The sequence below is a fragment of the Mobula hypostoma genome, chromosome 23 (assembly GCF_963921235.1).
Source record: "Mobula hypostoma chromosome 23, sMobHyp1.1, whole genome shotgun sequence".
Classification (NCBI taxonomy): domain Eukaryota; kingdom Metazoa; phylum Chordata; class Chondrichthyes; order Myliobatiformes; family Myliobatidae; genus Mobula; species Mobula hypostoma.
The window spans coordinates 16,850,521-16,872,771 of NC_086119.1; the positions used below are offsets into that span (position 1 = coordinate 16,850,521).

Consider the following 22,251-nt stretch of genomic DNA (forward strand, 5'->3'; position numbering starts at 1 on the left):
ACTCCCTATTTTAAAAAAAGAAGTAAATTTATTCTCAGCAAGTTAGGTGGCCTCTGTGGAAAGGAATAAAGAGTTGACGTTTTGGGGCGAGACATTTCATCAGGACTCAGATCGAACCGTCAACTGTTTATTCCCTTTCATCAGGGAATCCCAACCTGGGGACCAGGGACTCCTTGCTCAAGGCATTGGTCCATTGCATTAAAAAGGTTGCCAACCTCTGCTTTACACAGATGCTGCCTGACCTGCTGAGAATAAATTTACTTTCCCCACCCCCCCGCCAAAAATAAACAAAGAGAGACACAAAGCAAGGAAACAGTGCCTTTGGACCACTGGATCCTCGGAGGGCATGAGTCCATTTACACAAATCCCCGTTCGTTCTCTCCACCGGGTTTTACCACTCACTCAAGTGACAGTGCCCGATTACTCGACCAAGCTGCTCATCTTTGGGATGAGTAGTACAGGATGTGTGAACCACACACACACACAAAATACCCGACAGCAGGATCAAACCAGAATCCCCGGCCTTACGAGCTGCGACACTTTGCACACGCCAGAGAAAGCTGCACTATATAAAGGAGAGCTGCAATTGATTTACGATGCGTTCGAGGTCCAGCTGCAGGGGTCAAGGTGTCACGTATCTCACGGAGAAATCCGAGCCCAGGCTGCAGTGCTGGTCTGAGGCAGAACGATAACAGGACACCAGATGTAGGAGATACAGTGAGAAGCAATGTAAACAGGTCGAGAAAGTACCTCACGGATTGAACTGGCTGGAGAAACGTGCAACCACTCGGCCCATCAAGTCCCTGGCAGCTCCCAAGAGAGCAATCACACTCATTTCCCCAACAGTTACTTCCAGGAAAACAGTCCCAGCCGATCCAATCGCCACTGTTAAATCAAACCCTCCTGTCCAGTCCAATATTCTCATTTCTTAACCACAACCTTCCGACAGTGTGGTAATCAGGACTGTTATCCATAATTCCACGTCAGCCTGTGGGACTGAAGCACCGTGGCCCAAACCATGTTCTCAATGCCTCGTCCAGCTGATCATACCGCGAAGTGTAACTCCAAACACCCACTGACTGTGAAACCTTCATTTGGGACAGACAATTAGAACCAGGTTCCGTGCTTTAAGTGCAGAAAGAAGATGCACAGATTGCCGAGCAAGGTTTTGATTGGTGCTGACTCTAAGAACGTTTCTTGGTACACCAGTACAAACATCCCACGTGCCTTCTTCACCCCGCCGCCAATTTCAGAGAACTATGTACCTGAAACCACTGTTCACCAACACTCCCCATGGCCCTGCCAGTCAATCAGAGTCTAGCCTACTTCCACCAACATATGTCATGAAACTTGTTGCTTTGCACACAGGCGTACAGTGCAATACATTAAAATTAAGAAATTACAATACTATATAAAAATAATTCATGGAAGATAGCAAAATAGCACAGCAGCGTTTATGGACCGTTCAGAAATCTGATGGCAGACAGGAAGAAGCTGCTCCTAAAACATTGAGTGTGCATGTTCATGCTCCTGTACCTCCTCCCTGATGGTAGTAATGAGAAGAGGGCATGTCCTGGATGGTGTGGGACACTGATCACAGCACATGTTAAGTGATATCTTTTTTTTAAGGTCCAAAAAGCCTGGGCAAGAGACAGCGCGCTCAGTCAGAGCTCTGTTTACCACAGGCCCACTGGGGAGCCAAGCTTTGTGGGCTGGAGGGGTGGAGGGAGGCCCGAGGTCAAGTCCCACTCCATCACTTACAGTGAAGTACTGAGGGAGGGCCACATAACCAGCGATTTGGATGAGACGTCGAACAGAGGAAACGAGGGCTCCCTTGTACAGACAGCAAGGATCCCAAGGCACTAGTTAAAACAACTATGTCGAGTTCACACTGGTTCCCAGCCAAAACATATACCCCACGTAACCACAGACTGCAAACTTAATCTCTTTTTTAAAAAATGAGGTACTTCTCAAGGAGGATCACATTTTTAAAATAGAAATGAGTGGCAGTCATCACCAGAGACAGGCAAACAACAGCTTATTGATGAGAGGGCAGGATAACAGGCTTGAGTGAGCAATGCTTCCCCGACAGAGGTCACGCAGCAGCCGCTAATGGGCCTCGAGCCCATGACCTGAGGGAACACTTCAGCAGCTTGGGCACCACAACCGTCCAGGATGACACCTGGATAAACAAGACAACAGGTGAGGAACGTCCTACAGGAGCACCTGTCACAACGTACCACTCACAGCTCAGCCAATTTCACCTTACCATTCATTCCTCGACGCAGCCGAAACAAGCCCAGCTGACATTACAATCGTGCAGCCTCTCCCTGGCGTCACGCAGAGCTGATTCAAGCGGTGAAATCTGACATTTGGAGGAAGCGGCCAGTGAGCCCCAGGACACTACTTCAAGCATGGTTTAGATTCAGCAAAGGCAAAATGAGTCAGCTTCCTCCTGTGCTAAAATTTCTCAGAATGTTGTCATGTGCATTGAAATGATTAGTTCCAAATGTCAACTGCAGAGAAATAAAAGCTCTCAACAATTCAGTCCATCAGTCAAACGGTACCAGAAAAAAACCCTTCATATTAACTGGATTATTCTTTGTATGTCAAGGCAGGGATTTGTTTCCATTTATTACTCTCTCAAGGGAAGCGGATGTCACTGGTAATTTATTGCTCGTTTGTATTTGCCCCTGGACCAAGGAGGGGGCAGAGATTCAGTCACAGAATCACACTTTGCCCTCACTGGACACTGACAGACACCTTCCTTAACAACACTCACGAAACAAAGGCTAAACTAACCTGGTGCTTTCACTGTTAGCGTTACGGAGGTTACGTTTAAAAAAAACACACAGAAAAACATTCAAAAGAACACAAAAAAAAAGCATTAAAAACAAAATAGGAAAAAAAATCAACATAGAAAATCATAAAAGCGGGCTGGACAATAGCCGTAATGATATTACTGTGCCAGCGACCCAGGTTCAATTCCTGCACTGTCTGTGAGGAGTTTGTACGTCTCCCCGTGACTGCGTGGGTTTCCTCCAGGTGCTCTGGTTTCCTCCCACAGTCCAAAGATGTACGGGTTAGGAGTAATTGATGGCACAGACTCACTGGGACAGTAGGGCCCGCTACTGTGTTGTCTGTCTAAATACATAAAATACCTTTTTTCAAGGAAAATACTACATTTATTACTGTAATTTAAATTCCCTAGCTGCAATGGTGGCATTTGAACCCAGGACTCTCAATCAATGGCACAGAAACTTTGCTAATTATTCACCAACTTAACAATTATGGCACAGCACGGCTTAAACTGTTTCCTCACACTGCTTGGAAATCACTCCAGTCACTCCTCTCTAATGTTTTTTAAAGGAACGTTATCGCCTCTTCCAGAACCTGATGAGAACGTTACTGAGGGGTGAGGAGAACCTGATCTTTGCAGTCACGTGACTGCACTGGGCTGCCCGCGTTACACCAGGAGCTAAGACAAGCAGACTGACCAAAGAAAGCCACATTATTTATACTATCAAGCAGAATGCAGATACTTCGACCATCAAAGCTGCTTTATGCCAGATCAAGACAGGAATATGAGGCAGTCCAAGTCTGAAGCAGTAAAAGGCAAATCTCTGGCTGATATTTCTTGTCCTTCATACTCAAGTACTGAAGAGCTTCCACGGACCAAGAGAGTCTTAAACATGGTACAAATAAAACCATAAGAACATTGGAACAGAACTAGGCCATTCTGCCCATCAAGTCAGCTCTACCATTCGATTATAGCTTATTTATTAACTCTCTCAACCCCATTCTTCTGCCTTTTCCCTGTAACCTTTAATGCCCTTATTAATCAAGAACCTCTGCTTTAAGTATACCCAATGACTTTGCCTCCACGGCCATTTGTGGCAATGAATTCCACAGATTCACCACCCTGTGGTTGAAGAAATTCCTCCTCCCTGTTCTAAAGGGATGCCCTCCTCCTCTGAGACTCTGCCCGCTGGTCCCAGATTCTCACACTACTGGAAACGCCCTCTCCACATCCATTCTACCCAGGTCTGGCTTTCTCCCTATCTGTTCACAATTACCATTCCAAATGCTCATCGGCCCTCACTGCCACCTCCTCGAAATAAGTCATTTTGGAATTCGCTTGCATGATCTGTCGGCGAATATTTCAGTCAGCTTAAAGCTAACCCTGAGCAGAGGTTGGAGGTTCTTGACACCTACATACAAAAAAAAAATCATAGAACATAGAAACGTGGAGGTCAAGTCACTGGGCACATTTAAAGTGAAGGTTGATAGGTCACAGTGTCAAATGATGGAGACAGACGTGAGAAGCTCAGAGGAACATCTGGAGAAACTTCTGAAATGCCCGCTTCGCTGCCGCTGCGACTGTGCCATCAAGAATCTCCGGAGGGGAAGGCCCCAAATCCTTGGCTTTGCCTATTGCCTGTTGCCAGGGCCAGGGTCGAAGCGCTCGGCAGAGATGGTGCTCAGTGCTGGTCAGAGGGCTGGTCGGAGACTCGAAGTTTTCGGATGGACTCGAGTCGGCTGTGGTCAGGTGCTTCCAGGGTGCTGCATCGGCAAGTTTGCGGCGCTGGAAGCTCGTGGCAGGGAGAGTTTTTCTTCCTTCTACCGTCTGCGGGAGATGATGGGACTTTTGAGAGACTTTGAGACTTTTTTTACCGTGCCCATGGTCTGTTCTTTATCAAATTACGGTATTGCTTTGTACTGTTGTAACTATATGTTATAATTATGTGGTTTTTGTCAGTTTTTTAGTCTTGGTTTGTCTTGTGTTTCTGTGATATCATTCTGGAGGAACATTGTATCATTTCTTAATTCATGCATTACTAAATGACAATAAAAGAGGACTGCGTGTCCTCATAATCTAATCTAATCTAATATTGGGCTAGATTGGTTTGTACCATACGGGACCGCCCTTGTCCCTTATTTCCCCCGCTAAGGTAGAGCGTTCCTATGAAACCTTTCATGCCAAAATGGCGTAAAACGAAGAAGCAGTTACCATTAATTTATATGGGAAAAATTTTTGAGCGTTCCTAGACCCAAAAAGTAACCTACCAAATCATACCAAATAACACATAAAACCTAAAATTACACTAACATATGGTAAAAGCAGAATGAAATGATAAATACACAGCCTAAATAAAGTAGAAATATGTATGTACAGTGTAGTTTCACTGACCCGAATCGCCAAAAACGATTTGTAGAAAAAATTTGCACGTATAAGGATGCACACGTCACGCATGCGCACACAGGTGCCCGCGCAAGGCTTCATGGTCACGGTAGTCTTTCTTGGGTTAAACACAAGTGTCCCGTATTTGGGAGTGAGAAAGTTGGCAACCGTATCTGCAGGTCCCCTGGGGAAGTCGAGGCCCGATGTCTGAGGTCCCCTGGGGAAGTCGAGGCCCGATGTCTGAGGTCCCCTGGGAAAGTCGAGGCCCGATGTCTGAGGTCCCCTGGGAAAGTCGAGGCCCGATGTCTGAGCTCCCCTGGGGAAGTCGAGGCCCGATGTCTGAGGTCCCCTGGGGAAGTCGAGGCCCGATGTCTGAGCTCCCCTGGGGAAGTCGAGGCCCGATGTCTGAGCTCCCCTGGGGAAGTCGAGGCCCGATGTCTGAGCTCCCCTGGGGAAGTCGAGGCCCGATGTCTGAGCTCCCCTGGGGAAGTCGAGGCCCGATGTCTGAGGTCCCCTGGGGAAGTCGAGGCCCGATGTCTGAGCTCCCCTGGGGAAGTCGAGGCCCGATGTCTGAGCTCCCCTGGGGAAGTCGAGGCCCGATGTCTGAGCTCCCCTGGGGAAGTCGAGGCCCGATGTCTGAGCTCCCCTGGGAAAGTCGAGGCCCGATGTCTGAGCTCCCCTGGGGAAGTCGAGGCCCGATGTCTGAGCTCCCCTGGGGAAGTCGAGGCCCGATGTCTGAGCTCCCCTGGGGAAGTCGAGGCCCGATGTCTGAGCTCCCCTGGGGAAGTCGAGGCCCGATGTCTGAGCTCCCCTGGGGAAGTCGAGGTCTGGTATCTCAAAGTCCTCCGGGGAAGACGGAGGCTCAATATCTGCAGGTACCCTGGAGGCTGGAGGCCTGGAGACTCCCTCTCCTGGGGGCTGGAGGACCAAGGAAAGGGGCTTGTTTCACTTTGCTGACGTTTTTGTGTTCTGTGCTGTTCTGCTGAACATCGTGGGCGTGCTCTGTCGGTGCCGGAATGCATGGCCACGCCTGCGGGCTTCCCCCAGAACAACCTTGGGTTGCGTCGATGGTTAGTGCAAACGACACATTTCACTACAGTTCAACGTACACGTGATAAAGGAATGAATCTGACTCCCCAAGGAACACAACAGGTAGGCAAACGTTCCCTGAGCAAAGATGTACAGCAGCAGAGAAGGGAGAATACAACAGGGAACAGTTGGAGCACTGCAAGGGCTCAGCCTGTCCTCACTGTGTCCTTTCCAATGGAGCTGTCAAAAATATATTCCTTTACAGCAGTGGCCCCCAACCACAAAGCATTTGCTACCGGGCCGCGAGGAAACAAGATAATTTGGCGATATGAAAGGATATGAGTCAGCTCCACCTTTCCTCATTCCCTGTCATGCACTGTTGAACTTGAACACAGGGTTGCCAACTGTCCCATATTTGCTGGGACATCCCGTATATTGGGCTAAACTGGTTTGTCCCATACGGGACCGCCCTTGTCCCATATTTCCCCCGCTAACGTAGAGTGTTCCTATGAAATCGTTCGTAAGCCGAAATGGCATAAAGCAAAGAACAATTACCATTAATTTATATGGGAAAAATTTTTGAGCATTCCCAGGCCCAAAAAATAACCTACCAAATAATAGCAAATAACACATAAAACCTAAAATAACACTAACATATAGTAAAAACAGGAATGATATGATAAATACACAGCCTATATAAAATAGAAATAATGTATGTACAACGTAGTTTCACTTAACAGAATCGGGAAGATTAAGCCAAAACCGATTCGTAGGAAAAAAATCGGCACGTACACGCATGCGCACATCATGTGTGCGTACGTCACGTATGTGCACACAGGTGCCCGCACAAGGCTTCATGGTCATGGTAGTCTTTCTCGAGGTAAACACAAGTGTCCTGTATTTGACTGCTATTCTTGTCCCTTATTTGGGAGTGAGAAAGTTGGCAACCGTACTTGAACACCACCACCCCCCCACCCCCGTCGGCCGGTCCACAAGAATATTGTCAATATTAAACCGGTCCGCGGTGCAAAAACGGTTGGGGACCCCTGATTTACAGGGCAAAGGTGTGGCTGACAAAGCTTGTGAATATGGAGTTACAAAGGCCAAAGCAGGTAAGAAAAACACATTTCCTTCCATTATAAAACAAGACAGAGCGTTAGGATAGAAATCATAGAAAACATAGAAAGTAGGTGCAGGAGCAGGCCATTCGGCCCTTCGAGCCTGCACTGCCATTCAGTGTGATCATGGCTGATCATCCAACTCAGAACCCTGTACCAGCCTTCCCTCTATACCCCCTGATCCCTTTAGCCACAAGGGCCATATCTAACTCCCTCTTAAATATAGCCAATGAACTGGCCTCAACTGTTTCCTGTGGCAAAGAATTCCACAGATTCACCACTCTCTGTGTGAAGAAGTTTTTCCTCATCTCGGTCCTAAAAGGCTTCCCCTTTATCCTCAAACTGTGACCCCTCGTTCTGGACTTCCCCAACATCGGGAACAATCTTCCTGCATCTAGCCTGTCTAATCCCTTTAGAATTTTATACGATTCAATAAGATCCCCCCTCAATCTTCTAAATTCCAACGAGTATAAGCCTAGTTCATCCAGTCTTTCATCATATGAAAGTCCTGCCATCCCAGGAATCAATCTGGTGAACCTTCTTTGTACTCCCTCTATGGCAAGAATGTCTTTCCTCAGATTAGGGGACCAAAACTGCACACAATACTCCAGGTGTGGTCTCACCAAGGCCTTGTACAATTGCAGTAGTACCGCCCTGCTCCTGTACTCGAATTCTCTTGCTATAGTGATCTCCTCACTCCATGCTCCCTATTGCTGACGCTGGCCTTTTAGTTCAGAGTCCACTTAATTAAAAGAAAATAAATCACATGCTGGGATGTGAACTTGTGACCAGGCATACAGATCGTAAGACCAGTACCTTCACCAAGAAAAGCCCTGCCCACAATTGAGCACGTCTACGAGTGCAGCCAGCAGAAAGCAGCGTCCATCATCAAGGACCACCTCACCCTTACCACCCAGGCTGTTGTGTATTTGTTATTTCAATTATATTTTAATAATCTTGTATGTGTATGTATAGGTGTGTGTGTGTGTGTGTGTGTGTGTGTGTTATTTATATATATATAGATTGATTAAGCATTCTTGTTCAGTTAAATAATTCAGTTGTTGGTTCTATGTAAAAATACGTGAATTGCATACATCATCACACTACCACGCGATACGGGCGCACCTCACTTAAAGTAAACTCGAACTGCACCCATATTTTCGGACTTCCACGAGTTTCTTTGAATTAGTTTAATGGTCTGAAGTTACAAAACATAACACAGGCCACGTTCTTTTCTCACTGCTGCTGTCGGCAAGGAGGTACAGGAGCCTGACGTCCTACACCACCAGGTTCAGGAACAGTTATCACCCTATAACCATCAGGCTCCTGAACCAGCGTGGATAAGTTCACTCACAACAATGAGCCTCAGGTCCCACACCACCAGGTTCGGGAAGAGTTATTACTCTACAACCATCAGGCTCCTGAACCAGCGTGGATAGCTTCACTCACCCCAACACTGAACTGATTCCACAACCTATGGACTCGCTGTCAAGGCTCTACAACTCATTTTCTTGTTATTATTTATTATTTATTTATTTATTTTTGTAGTTGGTTGGTTTATCTTCTCATGCACATTGTTTGTTTGATGTTTTTTTGCTTGTGTGTAGTTTTTCATTTATTCTATTGTGTCTCCTTGTATCTAGTGTGAATGCCTGCAAGAAAATGCATCTCAGAGTAGCATAAAGTCACACGCACATGCTTTGACAATAAATTTACTTTCAGCTTTGACATCACCACAGACTGAAATACTGAGAGCTTTAGGAGTCAGAAATAAAAACAGAAAATGCTGTAAACACTCAGCACTTAAAAACAGCAGGAAAGCCTCGAGTCTGGATGTTTAATAAACACAAGAGGTAGGCAGACAACCAGGAGACAGCATGAAAAGGCCAAAGCACCCCAGCATACTCCCCCCGCAAAGGTACACAGAGCAGAGCAGAGATGAAGGAATAAAACGGCTCACAGCTGAACCACGGCAAAAGACTTTTTTCAAGTGAAAAAACTCCAGGTGCTGAAAAACGGTTCTGCACACACACTCAACAGGTCAGGCAGCCTCTGTGAAAGATGAAACACGGTTAATATTTCAGTTTGATGAACATTCAGAAGGAAGGTGCCTGCTGCTGGCACAGAGATGGAGGGCAGCACCTCAGGTACCACACTGGTCACTATTTTGGGTTTAAGATGGTGCTGGTGAAACACAGAGACAACCCCCGGCAGCAAACAAAACTAAGTACTTTATTACCAGCAACTTTGATGTGTGTTACTTTATTAATCGCACTTTTTCTGGAAAACGATCACTGCAATCAATAGCCCGCAACTTCCCTTTTGGAGTTGAGCTTTTGAACCTCCTGCACGGCCTGGCATTTTTTGTGGTGTGAACAGAGGTCTTAAGGGTTGCAGCGTGGCCTGTATGGGCTGAATTGAAACAGCAGGGCTGGGCCCAAGAGCGAGGGGCAAGTCAGCAATGTTGTGTGCTGCAGCAACTTGGAGCCGATTCCGAGCAGGGCAAGGCACAGTAGAGGCCCAAGAGTGAAGCTGTTTGACCAATTTAAGTGCCAGGCCAGATTGGAAAGGTCGAGTATGGGCGACATCAAGGTGGCAAGACTCAGGCCCCAGAGTGGTTCCAAAGCGGTAGGGCCCAGATCCGAAAGTAAAGAATGAGCCATGGTTTGGCCAGTTTAAGTGCCAGGCCAGATTGAAAGGTCAGGCTCAGAGGTGAGGGAGGGGACGGGTTGGGCTGCTGTTCAGTTCGCTGCTCTCTGAGGTTTGCTCGTCTCTGCGCTAATCTGAACCTGCGGCCTACAACTAACAGGCTCCTGAATCAGCTATGACTGGCCTCATGGCTGTGAACCCACTTCCCTGAAATTTAATTTCTGAATGTTATTTGCTAACTTTTTATTGTTTGCATGACTTTTTAAAAAAATTTTTGCACATTCGGTGTTTAGGGGTCTTTTTTTTTATGAGCTCTATTGGGTTTCCTTGTTTCGTGGCTGCCTTGAAGGAGACAAATCTCAAGGTTGTATATAGTATATTTACTTTGATAATAAATGTACTTTGAACTCTGACTCACCAGTGACACCAACATCAAGGACATCACAGCAGGAAATATCCTGAGCTTTAGCTGATGTTCAGGGACCCGCGACTGGTAGACAAGAGAGGAACTATGGAGAACCGAGCCTTATCTTACTCCCCGTTACCCAGGGCCAGAGGACCAATGGCCACGGGCTAGCTAACTCAACACAAGGACCGGCACAATGAATCTAAACACCAGCTACGCTGCGCGATCCACCAGGCTCTTGCAAATGCACTCAGGCTAGGAATTAAATTTCTTCAACTGCTGTGAAATTCACGGAATGTGAAACAGAGTGCTTCCAGACAAGGACTGGAAAAGAAAAAGAAAAACGATAAACCCCACAGCCAGCAAGCTTCAGCAACCCTGAGCAACGACAGATGGTGGAAGTGCTCCATAACTTGACCCATCATTATTCAGCTGACAGGTTTCCGCCTTGATCTCCATCCGTGCCCGGTTAGGCAAAGGTTCTTCAAGTAACTGGAAGGGTCCCAGATACGAGCAGGAGGGGAAAGGTGAACTGAGATGGAGAAGCAGTGAGGAACGCCCCTTCTGCTGGTGACCATGTTCTAGAGTGCACCAGGATCAACCTCTTCCTTCTTAGCATGGCAGCGTAACAGATCGGGGTTCAATTCCCACCGTTGTCTGTAAGGAGACTGTATGTTCTCCACATGACCACCCAGGTTTCCTCTGGGTGCTCTGGCTTTCGGCTCCCGCACCGGCCCCCAAATTCCAAACACATAATGGTTAGGGTTAGAGAGTTGCAGGCTTTGTTGGCACCAGAAGCTCGGCGACAGAGAGTTGCGGGCTACGTTGTGTGACAATAATACACATAGATTGGGATGTAGCTGTCCTGTGCTCGCACCGGTGGGATCAGCAGTTGGTCTGCCACCGTCTTCAGGAGAGAGAGAGATAAGGAAAACAATGGAGCAGCATTTGGAGATGTGTAATGAAGGGACGGGAGAGAGAGCTGTCTAGAGCGGCTCCCCCTTTGAACCCTGAACTGTTTGAAGTGGTGGACAGGCGATGCCCCAGTGGGGGGATGGGAGGGGACGGGTTCGCTAGGGCAGGACACACACACGACACCCGAGGTAACAAGACCCTGGAAGCGGTGCGTCTCTCACAAGTCGGTGGGAAGTACCGGGCCATAAACGCACAGGATGGAAAGGCACGATCGGCGGGAACCTGGTGTGTGTCCACCCTTGCCTGGGTGCCAGGTTCAGCGCAGGGAAACAATCGTATCTGGAAACGGAGGGGTCACGGTCAGTGACCTCAGATGACATCACAAAGGACTCGTCCGAAAGCTGACTGCGAAGGCCTGTGTGGAAGCCTTGAATATTCATTCGTTTTGCTCTCTCTCTCCTCCCCCCCACTGTCCATCGCCACGGCAGCGATTACTGCGAACTGAACTGAACTTTGCATTACTTTGAAACTGGTCATTTACCCCTAGACAACGATAGAGCTTGATTGATCCTGTTATCTTAATTCTGTGTACATGTATGTTTATCATTGCTGAACTGTTGCATTTATTATCCTTTTGATTAGAGTACTGTGTTGCTTGTTTCTTTAATAAAACTTTCTTAGTTCTAGTAATCCAGACTCCAACTGAGTGATCCATTTCTGCTGGTTTGGCAACCCAGTTACGGGGTACGTAACATAAGTGGGGTTCTTGTTCGCGATTTTGAACGCTAAATTTGGGACGGAGTAAATTGATTGGGTCAAAATTCCCGAAAGAAAGAAAAGACGAACAGCAGAAATGGAGGCTGAGGAATTTATAAAGGTGCCGACCTTGGAGGCATTAGAGGATGCCAGGAAATCGGAATTGGTAGCTGTGGCCAAACTGTTGAATCTTGCTAAGGGGAAGTCAACAATGAGGAGAGAGGAGATACACAGAGCTATCGTAGAGCACTATGCATCTAAAGGTGTGTTTCCCCAAGGCGAGCTGGGGGTGGGGTCTATTGAAAAACCTGCCGGAGACGCGGTACAGGTACAGCTTGAAAAACTGATACTCGAACACGAGTTCTGGGTACGACAGTTAGAACATGAAGAGAAGCAGTTAGAAAGGCAAGAGAAAGAGAGAGTTAGAAAGGCAGGAGAAAGAGAGAGAGTTAAAAAGGCAGGAGAAAGAGAAACAGTTAGAAAGGCAGGAGAGAGAGTTAGAAAGGCAGGAGAAAGAGAAAGAGTTAGAAAGGCAGGAGAAAGAGAAACAGTTAGAAAGGCAGGAGAGAGAGAGAGAGAGAGAGACAGCTGGAGCGAGAGGAGAAACAGAGGGAAAGGGAATTCGAGCTGGAGAAGTTAAGGATAAGGGCAGAGCAGGGGCTCGTGCTGAACCAAGGTGGAGGGTTCCGGGCGACCCAGGAGGTTAGGCTGGTGCCCCCATTTGACGATACCGACGTGGATCGGTACTTTCTCCATTTCGAAAAAGTTGCTACAAGTCAGGACTGGCCGAGGGATAAGTGGGTTGTTTTGCTTCAGAGTGTACTGAAAGGGAAAGCCCAACAAGCTTACTCAGCTTTGTCCGCGGAAGATGCCCAGAGGTATGAGGTGGTGAAAGAGGCCATCCTCAGGATTTATGAGTTGGTCCCGGAGGCATACCGGCAGAGGTTCCGGAATGCGAGGAAGCAGTGGGACCGCACGTATTTAGAGTTTGCCCGTGAGATGCAGACATATTGTGAGCGTTGGTGCGCCTCGAAGGGGGTAGAGGGGGATTATGACAGACTGCTACGGCTTATCCTGATTGAGCAGTTTAAAGGTTGTGTCCCTGAGGGTATGAGACCCTACCTAGATGAGAAAGAGGCAGCCACGTTAGCCACAACTGCTAAGTTAGCGGATGAGTATGCGTTGACGCATAAAATGAAGTTTGCCCCGAGTAAAGGCTACCAGAAGGGTAGTCAGGACGGCGGGGAGAGTCCGCCGGAAAAGTCAGAAAGTAAGCCGGGGACTAGTGAGAAGGATAAGGTAGACTGGGAGCAGTCTGTTAGGAAGTCTCCTGGGGTCGTCTGTTATAATTGCGGGAAAGTCGGACACTTTGCGTCCAGGTGCTTTGCCCCAAAGAAGGAGACGGGAAAAGGAAAAACGGCGATTTTGACTGGCTGTATCGAGCTGGTAAACGAACCGCTAGGGAAGGACAGGTCTGCCAAAGTTCAGGAAGGGCGCGAGAAGTTTATCTCAGCCGGATTGGTGTCGGTGAAGGAGGGGTTAAAACCAGTTCCAGTGCAGATCTGGAGAGATACGGGAGCGTGTCAGTCACTAATACTGAAGAGTGTGTTAGAGTTTAGCTCAGAGACCCAGACTGGGGAGGCCAAGGTCAAAGGTATTGGAGAAGGGACAGAGACAATCCCTTTGCATCAGGTACACTTACAAAGCAACCTGGTATCTGGACTAGTCACGATCGGGGTGAGGTCTGAATTACCGATGAAAGGCGTGGAAGTCTTGCTCGGTAATAACGTCGCCGGGGGAATCGTGTTCCCAGCCGTGAGATTGACAGGTCAGCCTGCCAGCATTGAGGCCCCGCCCATGGACTCACAGGTTCATCACAGGACCGCAGTAGTAAATTTAGCTGAGACATTTCTGCCAACCTTGTACGAGAAGGGGGTAGAAAGTGAAAAGAAGGAGTGTAGTGAGACAAGAGGTAGTGAGGGAGCTGGGACAGGCGTAGCATTAGCCAGGAAAGAACTTGTGCAGACGCAGGAGCGAGACGAGGGGCTGATGGTTTTGGCAGAGACAGCTCTCTCTGACACAGACTTAACAAGGGAACTAGTAGGCTATTGTGTGGAGGAGGAAGTGCTAAGGAAGCAAGGGAGACCAAGTACCGTGCACGCAGATGAGGAATGGGGGGGGTGATGCAAAAGAGTTATGGGGATGAGGTTTTTAACCTGGCCCCCAAGGTACCCCCCAGTGGACATTTTGCGGTGCTGGAGGAAACAGTTGGTGGAATCATGAAAGAGGTTTACCGGCTGCCTAGGGGGAAGGATGTTATTGATTATGGCCAACGCGAACTGAGACGGTCACAGGTTTTTGATATGCTAACAAACCTAGTCGGTGTTAGCGTGGAAATCAATGAAGCTAGGGTCCCCCTGATAAGAGAAAAAAACCATTTTGAAAAGATGAGTATGGTATTGACCAGATGGGAGAAGGCTATTGTTTTGGCCAGCTCTGCTGATAAGGTCTCTCCCTTAATCCCCGAACAAAGCGACTCTTTAGGAGAAGTATAAACGACTCGCACCCGTGTGTTTGATTGTCCCGAGGCGATGCAAAGAACTGGGACGTTGGGTGGTGTTTATTACAATAGGCCAGCCTAGCAAGCAACATCCATATAGAATGAGTAATTCAGTGACTAAAGGGCTGACGAACACAGAGGTGTGTATTGACAATTTAATATGGCTGTCTGAAGCCAGCTTGATAGTGAACCTTGAAAAAAATGAGTTCGGCCACACGAAGGTCACTTACCTGGGAATTGTGGTGACACAGGGGCAGCTGGCAGCGATGCAAGCTACAGTGCAGGCTATCGCTGACCTCCCAACCCCGACAGACAAGAGGACCCTCAGAAGGCTCTTGGAGATGGTGGGGTACTGTAGGAAGTTTTGTAATAACTCTGCGGTCAATACCCCTCCCCCTCCTACTAATCCCTTGCGAGAGAAAACTGAGTCGGAATGGGACGACCCTTGTTATTGTGGTCTGGGACAAAACCAAATGAGAGGTTACATTGATCACAATTCATCAGTGTTTTTGGCCACTATGAAGTTTGCTGAGTTGGAGCCTGGTCTAAGGGATTATTAATAACACGTGTAAAAGGAACAGAAAATGCGATGACTGTCTGTCAAGGTGTTGACAACTTCAAATTTTCTGTATTAGCCAAATAGCTGATAAAGATGTGTATTTGTGTGTGTATCGAATAATGTATTCATGTTTGTAATTTTTACCCCCGGTAAAAATCCTTAAAGGGGGGAAGTGTGACGAGAATACACATAGATTGGGATGTAGCTGTCCTGTGCTCGCACCGGTGGGATCAGCAGTTGGTCTGCCACCGTCTTCAGGAGAGAGAGAGATAAGGAAAACAATGGAGCAGCATTTGGAGATGTGTAATGAAGGGACGGGAGAGAGAGCTGTCTGGAGCGGCTCCCCCTTTGAACCCTGAACTGTTTGAAGTGGTGGACGGGCAATGCCCCAGCGGGGGGATGGGAGGGGACGGGTTCGCTAGGGCAGGACACACACACGACACCCGAGGTAACAAGACCCTGGAAGCGGTGCATCTCTCACAAGTCGGTGGGAAGTACCGGGCCATAAACGCACAGGGTGGAAAGGTACGATCAGCGGGAACCTGGTGTGTGTCCACCCTTGCCTGGGTGCCAGGTTCAGCGCAGGGAAACAATCGTGTCTGGAAACAGAGGGGTCACGGTCGGTGACCTCAGATGACATCACAAAGGACTCGCCCGAAAGCTGACTGCGAAGGTCTGTCTGGAAGCCTTGAATATTCATTCGTTTTTGCTCTCTCACTCCTCCCCCCACTGTCCATCGCCACGGCAGCGATTACTGCGAACTGAACTGAACTTTGCATTACTTTGAAACTGGTCATTTACCCCTAGACAACGATAGAGCTTGATTGATCCTGTTATCTTAATTCTGTGTACATGTATGTTTATCATTGCTGAACTGTTGCATTTATTATCCTTTTGATTAGAGTACTGTGTTGCTTGTTTCTTTAATAAAACTTTCTTAGTTCTAGTAATCCAGACTCCAACTGAGTGATCCATTCCTGCTGGTTTGGCAACCCAGTTACGGGGTACGTAACAGTTGGCACCAGAAGCTCGGCGACAGAGAGTTGCGGGCTACGTTGGCACCAGAAGCTCGGTGACAGAGAGCTGCGGGCTACGTTGGCACCAGAAGCTCGGCGACAGAGAGCTGCGGGCTACGTTGGCAACAGAAGCTCGGCGACAGAGAGCTGCGGGCTACGTTGGCACCAGAAGCTCGGCGACAGAGAGCTGCGGGCTACGTTGGCACCAGAAGCTCGGCAACACTCGCGGACTGCCCACAGCACACCTTCGGACCGTGTTGGTCGTTGACGCAGAGTGATGCGTTTCATTGTGAGTTCTGACATACGTCTAACAAAGCTGATCTGCTCTGGAGATTGCACATTCTCCCCGTGACCACATGCAACTCCTCTGGGTGCTCCAGTGCCCGCCCCCACCCCAAAGACGTGCATTCTCTTTATTTTTGTTTAGCGATACCACACCCACACTCCCGTGCCACCCAATCACACCCATGTGACCACTGCGCCTACAAACCCACACGCCTTTGTGGGCGGAAACAGAAACACGCGGGGGAAAACTGCGCGGCCACGGGAAGAACGTACAAACTCCTTACAGATGGCGGCGGAACGGAACCGACCCCAGTGCTGTGCTAACCACTGCATCGAAGTGCCTCCCAAGCTGGGAGGTTAATTGGCCACGGTACAGTCCCCTAATGAACAGGTGAACGGCAAAACCGGGGAGGAGGGAGATGGTGCAGTAGTCTGACAACGCACTCTCAGCCTTGTCAGAGCAGGGGCTTCCCTGCCCGCTATCAGATTTCTGAATCGACAATAAATCCAGCTACATCTTCGCTCTCTTGTTGCACTACTTACTTAAATATAGGCATGCATTCCTAAATGACAATAAACGAGGACTGAGTGTCCTCATACTCTAATCTAATATATATATTTTCTTATTGTAATTTGTAGTTCATTTATAATCATGCTGCCACATAACAAATTTCACCACATGCTCCAGTGATATTTAACCTGACTCCAATTCTGATCCTCACTTGACGGGAGGGCAACGGGAATAAATTGGGATGGCCGTATGATCTGTGTAAACGAGTTTATTCGTCTCTGCACTGAACTGTAGCTGTGGCCTGCAACTAACGGGCTCCTGGATCGGCCAAGGACTGGCTTGGTGGCTGCAAACTCACTTTTGTGAACGTCAGTTCTGAATGTTATTTGCTTACTTTTCATTGTTAGCACGGCTTCCCCCGCCCCCCCCCCCAGTTTTTGCACACTGGGTGTTTGACGGTCTTCTTTTTTTAATGGGTTCTATTGCATAGCAACCCACTTGTTTTGTGGCTGCAGGAGACGAACCTCAGTGTTGTATATAGAACCCATACTTCAATAATAAATAACTCGGTGGGACAAGGGGCCTGTCTCTATGCAGTAAGACTGACCGTCATCCTGCAGACAACCGGTTTGCCAGTAAGTAGTGAGCGTGTGACGAGGCTGGTAAATTTGGGTCACAGAGCCCACAGTGAGCAGGTTTTTTTTTAAAAAAAGAGTTGGGGTAAGGAGGGGAGTCAAAGAAAATAAATATCATTCACTCTCTAAAACCATATTCTGCCAAGTGAACAGACCTGTTTCACAAACCCTGGATCAAGCACAAATTACAGGCGAATAGAATATAAACCATACCAACACCAAAATGCTTTCCCCACCCCACCCCCCACATGGCAGGCACCAGGGCAAAGTTCAAAGTAAATTTATGTCACCGTATACAACCACGGGACTGAGTAAATCCAATAATCATCAAAGAATCAATGAAACAGTGTGCAAAAGACAACAAAATGTGCAAATAAAAAGAAAGAAAAATAAAATAATAAATAATCAATAACTATCCAGAAGGCCGGCTGGTGGCGTAATGACATCGGCGCCAGACCCGGGAGCGGAGGTTCCCGGGTTCGAAATGAGTTGGGTCCGCTCCCAAGTACGCTTTCCATCCGTGCCGGGTTGAGTGTCGAGATCGCAACTCGACCTCATAAAATAAAGGGAAAAATACTGTGAAAATGTCTGTGTGAGGAGTGGCCCGTCACACAGTCTCTCTCTCGCTCCGCGCCTTGTAAAAGCCATGAAAAAGACATCATCGCGGACGCACGCACAAGCACAGACTCGCATGCACGCAGGCACGCGCCAAAAAAAATTTTTTTAATATCGAGAACATGAGATGAAAAGTCTGTAAAAGTGAGTTCAAAGATTGTGGGAATGTTCCATAAGACATGGGACAGGAAATAGGCCATTCAGCCCATCGAGTCTGCTCCGCCATTTGATCATGGCTGATCCAACTCCCTCTCCACCCCAATCTCCTGCCTTTTCCCCGTATGCTTTCATGCCCTGACCAATCCAGAATCTATCAACCTCTGCCTTAAATGCACTGATGACCTGGACTCCACTGCAAATTCCATAGATTCACCACCCTCTGTTTAAAAAAATTCCTCATCTCTGTTCTAAATGGATCCCCATCTATTCTGAGGCCATGCCCTCCGGTTCTAGACTCCCCCACCATAGGAAACACCCTCTCCACATCCACTCTACTGAGGCCTTTCAATATTCTATAGGTTTCAATGAGATCTCCTCCCTCCCCAATTCTACTAAACTCCAGCCAGTACAGGCCCAGAGATACCAAACACTCCTCACATGATAAGCCTTTCACTCCCAGAATCATTTTCGTGAATCCCCCTTGAACCCTCTCCGATGTCAGCACTTTTTTTCTTAGATAAGGAGCCCAATACTGCTCACAATACTCCAAGTGCGGCCTCACCAGTACCTTAAAAAGCCTCAGCATTACATCCTCGTTTTTATATTCTAGACCTCTCGAACTGAATGCTAACATTGCATTTGCCTTCCTCGTCACGGACTCAACCTGCAAATTAACCTTTAGGGAATCCTGCATGAGGACTCCCATTTTTTTTTAGAAAATAGCCTACACCTTTGTTCCTTCCACCAAAATGCATGATCATACACTTTCCACACTGTATTGCATTGGCCACTTCTTTGCCCATTCTCCTAATCTATCCAGGTCCTCCTGTAGCCTCTCTGCTTCCTCATCACTACCTGCCCCTCCACCTATCTTCATACTGTTCCCAAACTTGATCACAAAGCCATCAATTCGACCATCCAAATCATTGACATATAACGTAAAAAAGCAGTCTTTACGGTGACCCCTGCAGAATACCACTAGTCATCAGCAGCCAACTAGAAAAGGCTCTCTTTATTTCCACTCTTTGCCTCCTGGCAATCAACCAATACTCTATCCATGCCAGAATCTTTCCTGGAATACCATGGGCTCTTATTCTGCTAAGCAACCTCAAGTGCAGCACCTTGTTAAAGGCCTTTGGAAAATCCAAGTACAAAACTGACCCTCCTTTGTCTAACCTGCTTGCTATTTCCTCAAAGAATTCCAACAAATTTGTCAGGCAAGATTTCCCCTTAAGGAAACCCTGCTGACTTTGGGCTATTTTATCATGTGCCTCCAAGTACCCTGAAACTTCATCCCTAACGATCGACTCCAACATCTTCCCAACCACTGAGGTCAGGCTAACTGGCCTATAACTTTCTTTCTTCTGCCTCCCTCCCTTTTTAAAGAGTGGAGTGATATTAGCAATTTTTCAGTCCTCCAGAACCATGCCAGAATCTAGTGATTCTTGAAAGATCATTACTAATGCCTCCACTCTCTTCAGCTACCTCTTTTAGAACCCTGGGGTGCACACCATCTAGTCCAGCTGACTTATCCACCTTTCAGCTTCCCAAGCATCTCTTCCCTAGTCCTAACATCCGCACTCACTTCTAACTCTTGACACTCTTGAACTTTTGGCATACTGCTTGTGTCACCCACAGTGAAGACGGATGCATGATATGTATTCAGTTCATCTGCCATTTCCTTGTCTCCCATTACTATCTCTCCAACGTCATTTTCCAGCGGTTCGATATCTACTCTTGCCTCTTCTTCACTCTTCATACATCAGAAAAAAAACTTCTGGTATCCTCTTTGATATTATTGGCTATTGGCCTCATATTCCATCTTCTCCCTCTTTATGACTTTTTTAGTTGCCTTCTGTTGGTTTTTAAAAACTTCCCAATCCTCTTAACTTCCTACTAAGTTTTACTATTATATACCCTCTTGTTTGCTTTTATGTTGGATCTGACTTCCCTTGTCAGCCACAGTTGTGTCATCTAGCCTTCAGAATACTTCTTTGTATTCTTTGTACAACTTCTTTGTACAGAAGTATCTATCCTGCACCTTCCGAGTTGCTCCTAGAAATTCCAGGCATTGTCGCTCTGCCGTCACTCCTGCTAGAGTCCCTTTCCAATCAACTTTGGCCAGTTCCTCCCTCATGCCTCGATAATTCCCTTTACTCCACCATAATACTGATACACTTGACTTCAGCTCCTTCCACTCAAACTGCAGGGTGAATTCTATCATATTATGATCACTACCTCCTAAGGGTCCCCTTAACTTAAGACCCCCCAATCAAATCAGTTCATTACACAACACCCAATCCAGAATAGCTGATGCCCTAGTGGGCTATGTAAAGCCATCTCGTAGGCATTCTACAAATTCTCTCTTAAAATTCAAACTCAGCCCCAACCTGATTTTCCCAATTTACCTGCATATTGAAATCCCCCATGACTATCATAACATTGCTCTTTTGACGTGTATTCGATCAGGGCAATAAGTTCCACTGAAAGGGACAAATCCATCGCCAGTGGAGATTGCACAGAGGCCCGTGAAATTAACAAGCACCAATTTCCGGCATCGCCAACTTCTCCGATTGTGTGTGGGACACCCCTCACCCGGTATCTCGGTGGGAGGACAAGGGAAGATGACCAAAAACAACAAAATTAAAGTCCCCAAAACTGGGCGTCCCAAGAGCCCAGTCACCAAAGGCTCAACATTCAGACTTAAAAAGTTGCCCCAGCTGGGGGCAAGGAAACGGAGAGTCAGCTCGAATTTCCTTCTCAAAATGTAGCTGTGATACATTCAAAGAAAATATATAAGTGGGGGAGAAACAGTGTGAGAACATAATAAAAGCCATTGTATCCTGGTTGAGTGGGAGGCACTCCAAGTTCTGTGGACTTCCAAAGAAAGTGAAGCTGGAGGTTTCTGTGGTATTAAACCTGGACTGCCCACACTGAGGTATGTTATTTTATTAACAACAGAGTACTTCACACCGATTTATTCAAGGAAGCGAACTGCCTGCAACTCACGGAACAAACTATTTAAACTGGATGTGTTCTCAGTACAGCCTTGGATTGAGGAGGACTTCAGTCCACTGATGTGGGAACTGCAGACTGGCATCGGAGAGGGTCCGGAGGGTGCTCATGAGAATGATCCTGGGACTGAAAGGGTTAACGTATGAGATGCCTTTGATGGCTCTGGGCCTTTACTCACAGGAGCTGAGAAGAAAGTGGGGATCTCATTGAAACCTATCGGATATTATAGGAAAGATGTCAATAAAATTGAGAGAGTACACAGGAGATTTACTAAAATGTTGCCTGGGTTTCATCTCCTAAGTTACAGAGAAAGGTTGAACAAGTTGGGTCTTTATTCTTTGGAGCGTAGAAGGTTGAGGGGGGACTTGATAGAGGTGTTTAAAATTATGAGGGGGATAGATAGAGTTGACGTGGATAGGCTTTTTCCATTGAGAGTGGAGGAGATTCAAACAAGAGGACATGAGTTGAGAGTTAAAGGGCAAAAGTTTAGGGGTAACATGAGGGGGAACTTCTTTACTCAGAGAGTGGTAGCTGTGTAGAACGAGCTTCCAGCAGAAGTGGTTGGTGGCAGGTTCGATGTTGTCATTAAAAGTTAAATTGGACAGCTATATGGACAGGAAAGGAATGGAGGGTTATGGGCTGAGTGCAGGTCGGTGGGACTAGGTGAGAGTAAGAGTTCGTCACGGACTAGAAGGGCCGAGATGGCCTGTTTCCATGCTGTAATTGTTATATGGTTATATGGTTATATTGAAAGTCCCAGATAGAGTGGACGTGGACAGGATGTTTCCAATAGCTAATCTTTACATTCACAAAAACAGAAAATCCTGGAAGTACTCCAAAG

General features: G+C 47.3%; 1 protein-coding gene across 2 annotated transcripts in view; it reads right to left on the minus strand.

Annotated features, from left to right (window-relative positions):
• cuedc1b (CUE domain containing 1b) overlaps window positions 1-22,251 on the minus strand; it is a 135,014-nt gene that overhangs the window by 102,434 nt on the left and 10,329 nt on the right. Inside the window, exon 1 of one of the 2 annotated variants that reach the window (XM_063031167.1) lies at window positions 9,290-9,305. The exons of the other annotated variant lie outside the window; for it this stretch is intronic. The gene's annotated coding sequence lies outside the window, so the exon portion shown is untranslated. Of the gene's footprint in view, window positions 1-9,289; window positions 9,306-22,251 lie in introns of those variants that run through there. 2 annotated transcript variants of the gene reach the window in all.